At 39.3% G+C, this 8,827-nt stretch overlaps 1 protein-coding gene across 1 annotated transcript in view; it reads left to right on the forward strand.

Moving 5' to 3' along the window:
- LOC139772809 (UDP-glucosyltransferase 2-like) overlaps nucleotides 1-8,827 on the forward strand; it is a 43,516-nt gene that overhangs the window by 18,666 nt on the left and 16,023 nt on the right. The window lies entirely within an intron of this gene.

Consider the following 8,827-nt stretch of genomic DNA (forward strand, 5'->3'; position numbering starts at 1 on the left):
AATGCATAGTTGATACTTTACAATGTGATAATCGCATTACGTATAAATCTGTTGACTTGCGACGCGAAATTTACTACGATATAATGCATCGTTAAATATTTATTAAAATTAATCAACACCGTACCGAACATTGTGTGAAACTACCTATCAACTTATAAAAATGCTTACGCAGCGCGATAATTAATTATTGTGTTCTTCAGGGAACCGTGAGGGAGAGATCGCGCGGCATCAATATGCAATATTTAACTTTTGTAGAAACATCGGAATAGAATAATCTCACACATGCTTGTAAATACCGATCTGAAAGCAATACGCTGCAAAACGAGCGAGTTTTATTAGAGGATTCTATTTCTTTTGATTGGAGAGTCCGTTTGCAATCATCGAACTCACTGACCTATGCGAACCAAGCGGGATCCGGCAAGCCAGTTTGTTTCATGTTCCCCGCTTTGAGCGCTCTTAATCCGTAAACTCTGTATACGCTCTTGTCATTCAGGAAATTTTAGGGAAAAAAATGCCGATCTATCAGCGGAAACGTGAACACTGCGAGTTACATATCGAGTTTCAATACGCGATGCGCGTTAAATAAGCTTCAGAAAATATAATCAGATTGTATTCAGATTAAATGATGGAAACACGATACGACACGAACACGAAATGTAACATCGCGGTTTTGAATGTAGAATTCTGTAGATAAATTCTTCGTATAGTTACCGTCGGCCAGCTACCTGTAGGTATGCGGGAGAAAATAACGATCGAGATGAATACGCACGAGAAATTCTCATCAGCGCGTCATGTGCAAGTATGCAACGAACCTTAACATGCCATTTACTCCACGTTTGATGTGAGTGCATTTATCTCACTAAATTCCTTTGTATCTTTGAAGAGCGCGGCCATTTCGGAGGAGGGCTTTTGCCTCGACGTAACCAACTAAACCACAACGACACCACAAAGCTAATCGCGGTTGTACGTGACCGTGCAATAAAGAACATCGGCTGAGTGTTGTATCGCGTTCGCCAACTTTATCCGCGGACCGTCACGGAAGGATGGATTTTGTACATAAGGTAGCTTCACGCGACACTGCTACTCTTTGCGAGCAATGCAGTCGCGTCGTCCGGCACGACTGCAAAACGGACGTGGTACACGATAAAGCTGGAGCAAGTTAGGAGAAAAAGTTCCTCGTTCGACAGATATCATATTATGAAACGCCGAATCATCAGCCGTATAAAATCAACGACGTGACAAATTATCACCGGCAAATTATGCACCAATTTAACTATACGACCATGTAACTAGGAAGACAATGTCGGGCATGTACATTAGGTAATGTTTCGCCGCCGTGATAAACATACCTCGCTAAACGCAATTTCCTGAAAAGTGAGCGCCACGTGATAATCATGTTGCGAACACCGTAATTTACGGAGTTGAACGAAGCCAACAAAATTATGGTTGTTCACGGGAACGGAAACTCTAAAACGGGCTTAGTCCAACGGGCTCGTTAAAAGTCTTGTTTCACGCTGCGGCGCATCGCAGAAATGCTGATACCTCCCCGTGCGTTCTGTGGAACTGCGGCTATGCTACTTTATATCGACCTTTGTTACGAAATAACAACGATACGTATATGCAGGAAGAATGTGTTCGTCGGCGCCGTCGTAAGAAAATAACGATCCAGAACAAAAGAAAATGCACTTGATAGAAACACATATTTTAGAAGCGTCCATTATGTTATTTGCGGTATATTATTATTGAAATTGAGATTCAATCTCTCTCCTGATATCGTTTTGCTTTCGAATTGTTTCGATATCGTAACGCACCGACAAATAAATCCTAAAAAATACTTAGAAAAATTTGCAGCTTTGCAATACGATATACGTGATTTTCGCTATTTACGTGAGAATCGCGGCAAAACGTTTTCGAATTCTCTCAACGAACCTCTTTTACCCTGAATGAGGTTTAATGCGTTTTGAATCGCGTTGAATATTCAAGTCATCCTTTTGACGACAATTTGCGCTACAGAGTTCATTAGCAAAAACAAAAAATAGCGTATTCTTAAAAAAAAGGGAAAAAAGGGAAAAACAGAATCGCTCTTAGGTCGGATTCACGTTGAGACAAATTACGTGCAATGCGAATGCATCTCAGAGTCCGATGCTAATTAAGTGTCCCTCGGTAAATCAAGACGGAATGACTGGAGCTTAATGACACAGCGTAATGATTGCGGAGCAAAGGTGGTTGTTACGAGATATTGCGCAGATGTCTCTTTTATTTACCGTCTATTGTTCATCAGAATAGAGAGTATACGCATCCGCGAAGCGGATGAAGCTATACACGTATTTGCGAGCAACGAAATGAAAAATAATCGCGTGCGGGTGCGATGCACTATACGATTAGAATAGAATCGCGTCGTGCACGCGCTGCTCCGTTGCGAGGTAACTTTTATTTCGCGATACAACGGCTCTCATCTCGATTATCAACATCTCGTATCTCTTCTTCATTCGCCTGGCGCATTTCTTTCTCCTATATAGCTGCTTCCGTCACGTTTCATGCGCGCGCTTTTCGCTGCCTTCCCTTTGCCGCCGATGCTCGCGGCTCTCCTATTATCCGCTACGACGATCGCCAACGGCACCTTTTGTCTTGACTTTTATATACCGTCACTTTTTTTCAAGCTTACACTTTAATAACGGCCGCGCAATTCGAAAGTACCTTACGGTAAGCATTTTCCGCGTGCGAACGAGTCCGCCGTTTGAGGCGAGGGTCGTCAAAAGATAGCTGCGTTGTTTCGCGTCGTAATAACGCCAGAGAATGCTGCATGAAGTGCTGAATAAAGTACTATTGACGTAAGAAAAAGCCCGCTGCATCTGTGTGCGTGTGAATGAAACTTTGCAAGCCGGCATTCAGGATACGCGAAGGGTACGTCACGAGTTTTAATCTTGCAGAATAGTTCTCATATTTGGAAGAATGTTTCGAAAAATAATTCTTTCGTGAATTTTTAGAGAATGTCGCCTTAATTCGAGAATGTAAGCAAAACAGATTAATATTCCGACATATTGAGTTTGAAGTTTCTTCAACTCGAATATCGTTGCGCAAGGCAAGTAGCTTTTGGCATATTTAATACATGCGAGCTTGACAAATGGTATGTACGCACATCGGGTCCAGATTCCGATATCTGCGCGGGTAGCTTCTCGAGCTAAAAAAAAAAACTTTACAAACGCGTTTCGTTCGCGCACGTGTATGCGCTTCCGCGAATAAACTTAATTCGCGTCACGAACCGCTACGGAACCGCATGGTTGCCACGTAGGAATGGCGGTCTCGGTCGAGAGTGTCGGCAAATAGTTTCGAACTTTCCCGAATAAGGTCGTCTGATAAACGACGCGGACGTATCTTGTGCGCAGACGTTCGTTGATCAGGCCGTCGGTATAAAAGCAATTAAAATGGCTGAGAAGTGAGAACAACCGAACGATGGATAGCGGTATGGCTCAGACAGTAATATATAGATCTCGCTCGGAGCATATCGCCGATCGCGATAATATCTCAGCTAATTGCTGGTTATCCGCGCATTGTCAGCTGCGCGCGCTCGTCCCTCCCCCCCCCCTCACAAAAGCCTCCGTCTCTCACTTTATCTCCGATCTAGATTGCTTTATTGTCACTATTGATTTTGTCATGTTGTCGCGTGTCGACCGCGAATTAAATCTAGATTACGCCAATTTGGAGCTAATCCGAGAAAAATGGAGTTTATTTGTCGTCAAGAATATCATGAGTCTATTATGGATACTTTAGAAAAAAAAGTACGTGAAATGTGTTCGTTCTTTCCGTAAGACTTGACGTTATGTCCAAGTAAGACATTTCTTGAGAATACGCGACATTTTATCGACATTTTGTCGTATACATAAGTACGTATCTATATACATAGACACGCGAATATGCGTAGATATGGAAATTGGAAAATTTGAATATTGTAATCCGTTACACAAGCCATGTCACTACTACATTATCTCGGTACATATCTAAGTTATAATGTACAGTGAACGCGATGGTCTTTTGGATCGATGTAACGGACTGCAGCGAGTTATCAGTTAAGAAAGCATGTTTTCAAGAGCATAACATTGATTCATAATGATAATATTATTAATGATATACCAGGAATTGATAAATATTATTGAATGTAAACATATTACGCGTATCGCGTATATCGTTGATGACCGGTATTAATCGACTTATTGCAAATTGCTTCTGAGAAAACCTATTATTGTACAAGGAGCCGAGCACTGATGTTTTCCATGTAAATATCAGAATGCAAAGAGCGGACCAATCAATGTAAATTTCAGCCGTTTGCGGTCAGACAAACGCTAACGATCCAGCAGCACTGGAAGACTTGGCCATCGATCGTTACCGCCTTCGGAACGGCCGTCTTAAGAGCGGACTTCGCGAGCCCTATTAGAATATTCCGGAGATAGGACTCCCAATGACCGTCATTAACCCCCCGGGGCAGGAAGCCGGACGCAGGAAGTTGCTACCGCCGACTCCGGCCGATCGCGTCGATATCAAATCGACCGCCGCCGACGAAAATCCCGAGCTTAACTTCGGCGGAGAGAGAAATGTCAAAGGAAACGTCGGAGGCCGTTCACGCGCGAAAATACCAGCTTGCCAGGGAAGAGCGCAAGAATGTTGGAAACTCCCGCATTTGAAACTCAAAGACGAAGTATTTGAGAATTAAGGATCGCGCAATCGCCACCGGGGTCTTGGCTCGGGAAACGGAAAGCCGGAAACTACGAGAGCTTGGCCTTTCGATTATACCAGGAGGGTTTTTAGCGGACACGTGCGAGATAGCGCGATCCTAATAGCGCGAGCAAAGGGGAAGTCTTTGAACCTGGACGACCTGGCAGCGGCAATAAATCAAACGTTTTCTTATTCCTATCCCCGGAGCGATGTGCCATACACAAGAGGCCTTTTTGTACATAGAACCGAGTCGTCCCGTCCCATCTTGCGGTCGAGTTACTGCTACGTTCCACTTTTAAAGCATTTCCTGTGAATCTTTGCAGCGCCAATGGTGGAATTACGGTTACAACTAAATAATCTTGCGCATAGGACTGATAATAATTAATGGGAAAAGTAATAATATTCGAATAGCTATTATAATGTTGAAAACGAGACGAGTGGAATTTTTACATAAAAATCTCTTTTGTATCAATGAAAAAGCGTAGTTTAGAGCGTTAAATTTGAATGTGATGACATTTGGGCATTGTGTAATTGTGTACTTATTTACATTCCGGTTACTATTATACACACGCGAAAAAGATCAGAAATCAACGGGAAAAAATCAGAGATTTTACTGCTGTAGCAGAAGCGATTTTAAATAGAGATAATTATATGCGGGCGAGAAAGCGTGGCTATTTACGATTGTATCGTGTATGCACCCGCCAGATGTCCATTTCGCGCACTAAATCGCATTGCATTGCAAGCGATATACGGTCATTCCCTCGTGTCCGACACAGCGATATTGATAATATAATAATTATAATTGCTATGCATTACGAATGGGCTTGTACCGCGCAAAATATCACATCTAGTGATTTCGTTTTGAATAACTAATGGGCAAGAAAGTGATAGTAGTGATGATTGCAAATCTGCTGATTTTATTTAATAATAAAAATTAATTAAATAATAAAAAAAATTGTATAGTTGCAAATATTAATATAAAAAATTATGATATTGTACATATATATTTAAGCTAATACGCAATCGTATTATTATTAACTTATGTAACATCATTATTAATATTGTATCATTATAAATGTTTTGTGATGCTTAGCTGTATAAAAATAACGTTGTTCACGATATATTTCGTATAATTTATATCAAAAGAGATTTTTACTCTTTCTCACATCAATGACTTGCAAGAAACGTGAATAAGCGACGTTATAAAGAACGCTATGGAGGTCGGATACTCTGCGTTTTGGTCCCATGAGTTTACGTTGATGCAAAAGAAGTAAGACTGACGCTGAAAGACGGCGATTAAAACTGTCTACCGGCATTGAAATTTATTCTAACCGGTTTCATTAATCCCAGAGCATAGTGGAATAATTTAGAGAAAATAGAACAGTTTATGAGCAACAATACGACGTAGTCTCTGGCAGACGCGGACGTTGCTTTGACAAGTAATTTACGAGGGAAAGAGGACATCGGATAGAGTAAATTCATGGTGAATTTACCAGAGAAAATATCCGGACGGAAAAGATAATTTGCGTATTTGTTGTATAATATAAAAACGTTTAAAGAAAAATGCGATAACATATATAGAATAGACGTGTTTAAAATATGAAACATTATACAGAGATATTAATGAGCAAAATTTGGAGCTTTAGTTTTTCCATTTGTATTCTGTAATAACGCTGAATGAAGATCGATAACTTTCTTTAACGTTTAATCGTCGTACTTGAGTTATCCACGTGGAAGCCGGCGCGGCGGGAAAGAAACGTGGGATTTTTCTCGCTGTAATAGATTTGTCGTTGCCGTTCCAACCATTATTCTCTGCCTGCTGAAAGCAGTGAGAAGAGAAATTTTAGGTATTCCAACATTGGTTTTATTTTCAGCTAAAAGAACTGTATCCGTCTTACCAATTGGATTGTTCGTCGATCCGTATTGACCAGAGGAATTTAATTATACGATGCGCATTTCGGATGCAGACAAACCCGGCGGAAAGTTTTATACCAATGTATCTGCTCTAATCCCTATCATTGCTTATCCTTGTCTTTCTGCTTTACCGTATCCGTTCGTTACGATTGGCAGCCAGTAAAACGCTGCCATTGAATCGCTCTACAATTCGATAACTTACTACTTCTAATCGTAGCCAAAAATTGGTCAACCGACCGAGAGATAATTTGCGTCTTACACACCTTTTTCACGGATCAAATCCTCTAATTATGTAAGAAAGATCGTAACGTAATATTCCTAAGTCTTTAAAATAATCTAAAAGCCAATTATTAAACGAGTACTGCGTAATCATTGTAAGCAATCTATTTCGTCTATTAAAATTAAATTTTTTTCTATATGTAAAAAAAACATCTAAAATTTAAAACTCTACAATTGATCTATTATTAGTCTCAACTTGTTTTTCAGAAATAAAGAACCCTCGACGTAAGTGCGCGATCTGAATTCTTAAGGTTGAATTCTTAAGGTGATCGTTAGAAATATTCATAAGCCACGAAAAGCCATCGGACTAAAGCGATCGATCGGGGACTAGCGATTTACACGTTGTTATATAAAAGTTTGTATCTCACCTCGTCGTCGCGATAAATTCTTCGATAACTTTGACGAAGCTGGCTTATGGGTGTCGCCGCGTCGCCGTCGCATATACCGTACTACCTACCCAACCACAGACTACAGTCCAAGTTTTTCGCCGCGCCCATCATATTTTATAAACATTCTTTTAAGTGGATCTGAAAGGCACCATTAAGGCTGAAAGGCTAAAAACATGGGCCGAGAGATGCAGGGGAAGTAACGTTGTATCTTATAGATCGATACGTTTCTGTTCAAAGAGTCGCGAAATTTTGCTGGAGATTGAAAAATGTAGACGCTAGTTATCGAGGATTTACTCACACGACAGTTAATTAAAAAAAAAAGCAATAAAAAATGCATTAGCTTATGCAACTATGATCAATGCTCATAGAGTCAACAACATCTCGTGAATTCAAATACATCATGTTATCGCCAAATGAATTCAAATATATGTTAATCGCCAAAGAAAATTATTATGTATTTTCGTAATATTGTAAATTTCGCGAGAGTCTGTGGTTGCGGCAAACCTTTAAGCTCCTTGTACAAGACACTCGTTCTGGGAGAGAGTCTATGCCTAACTACAAAGAACTTCCATAACTTACTTGTTTGAGATTTTGTAGCGGGAGAGGCGCTGCGGATAATGGACAGTAAGAAATATGGTGTACCGAGAACGTTACGGTGTATAATGAAGCATCGCATCCAGAAGCAAGTGCATCTACTTAATTTCGACGCATTCAACTTTCGCACGGGCACTGTATTCTTTACTATATATACTCGATAGACAGATTTTATGGCGTATTTTCCTATTAATAATATTGATGATGATGGATATCGTTGAAACTTTTAACGCGGTATTAACTTTTAACAAGCCACTCGTCCCTCAAACTTCATCCCGATGCAACAAAGCTTTTATTCTATCATCATCCTTCAATATAATGGATGATCTAGAATGCAAAAATGTTTAAAACAGTATTAATTGATACATTATATTGATACATTATGCATGTTAATAATAGAGTGGAGAATAACGGTCTTATTTACCATCTACTTTTAATATTATGGATTTAATGAAAATAATGAAGTCAATTTAATAAAGCCTCCAGAATATTTTAATCTTGCCCAATAACATATATTGATGCATGTATATATTTATGTCTCTATAGATAATAGTAGCGATCATATTTAACTAAAATTGATAAAACAGAGATTTTTGAGGTACAATATCGTCGTTTTCTACTACTGGCATAGAAATGGCCATCGAGCTTGCGAAGCTTTAGTAAGCTTTATTTACATCAGCCGGTAAAGTTTTGCTTTTAACTGATCTTCTGTAGATATATTTTTTTCTATGATATTCAAGAAATTGTTTAATCAAAAATAACAAATAAAAATAGATAGATTAATAAACTATTAATAATAATTAATCTATCGAAAATGATAGATTAATACATGTAGAATTAACGAGTTTAATACGTAAAACTGAATACTTAGAAAAGAACGGTTTTAATTAAATTTTTCAAGAAGGAAAAAATAACAGGAGGAAATAATAGAACTCTGACAA

Source organism: Temnothorax nylanderi, unplaced genomic scaffold (assembly GCF_030848795.1).
Source record: "Temnothorax nylanderi isolate EJ_2023f unplaced genomic scaffold, tnyl_v1.0 TNYL_tig0004_pilon, whole genome shotgun sequence".
Classification (NCBI taxonomy): Eukaryota; Metazoa; Arthropoda; class Insecta; order Hymenoptera; family Formicidae; genus Temnothorax; species Temnothorax nylanderi.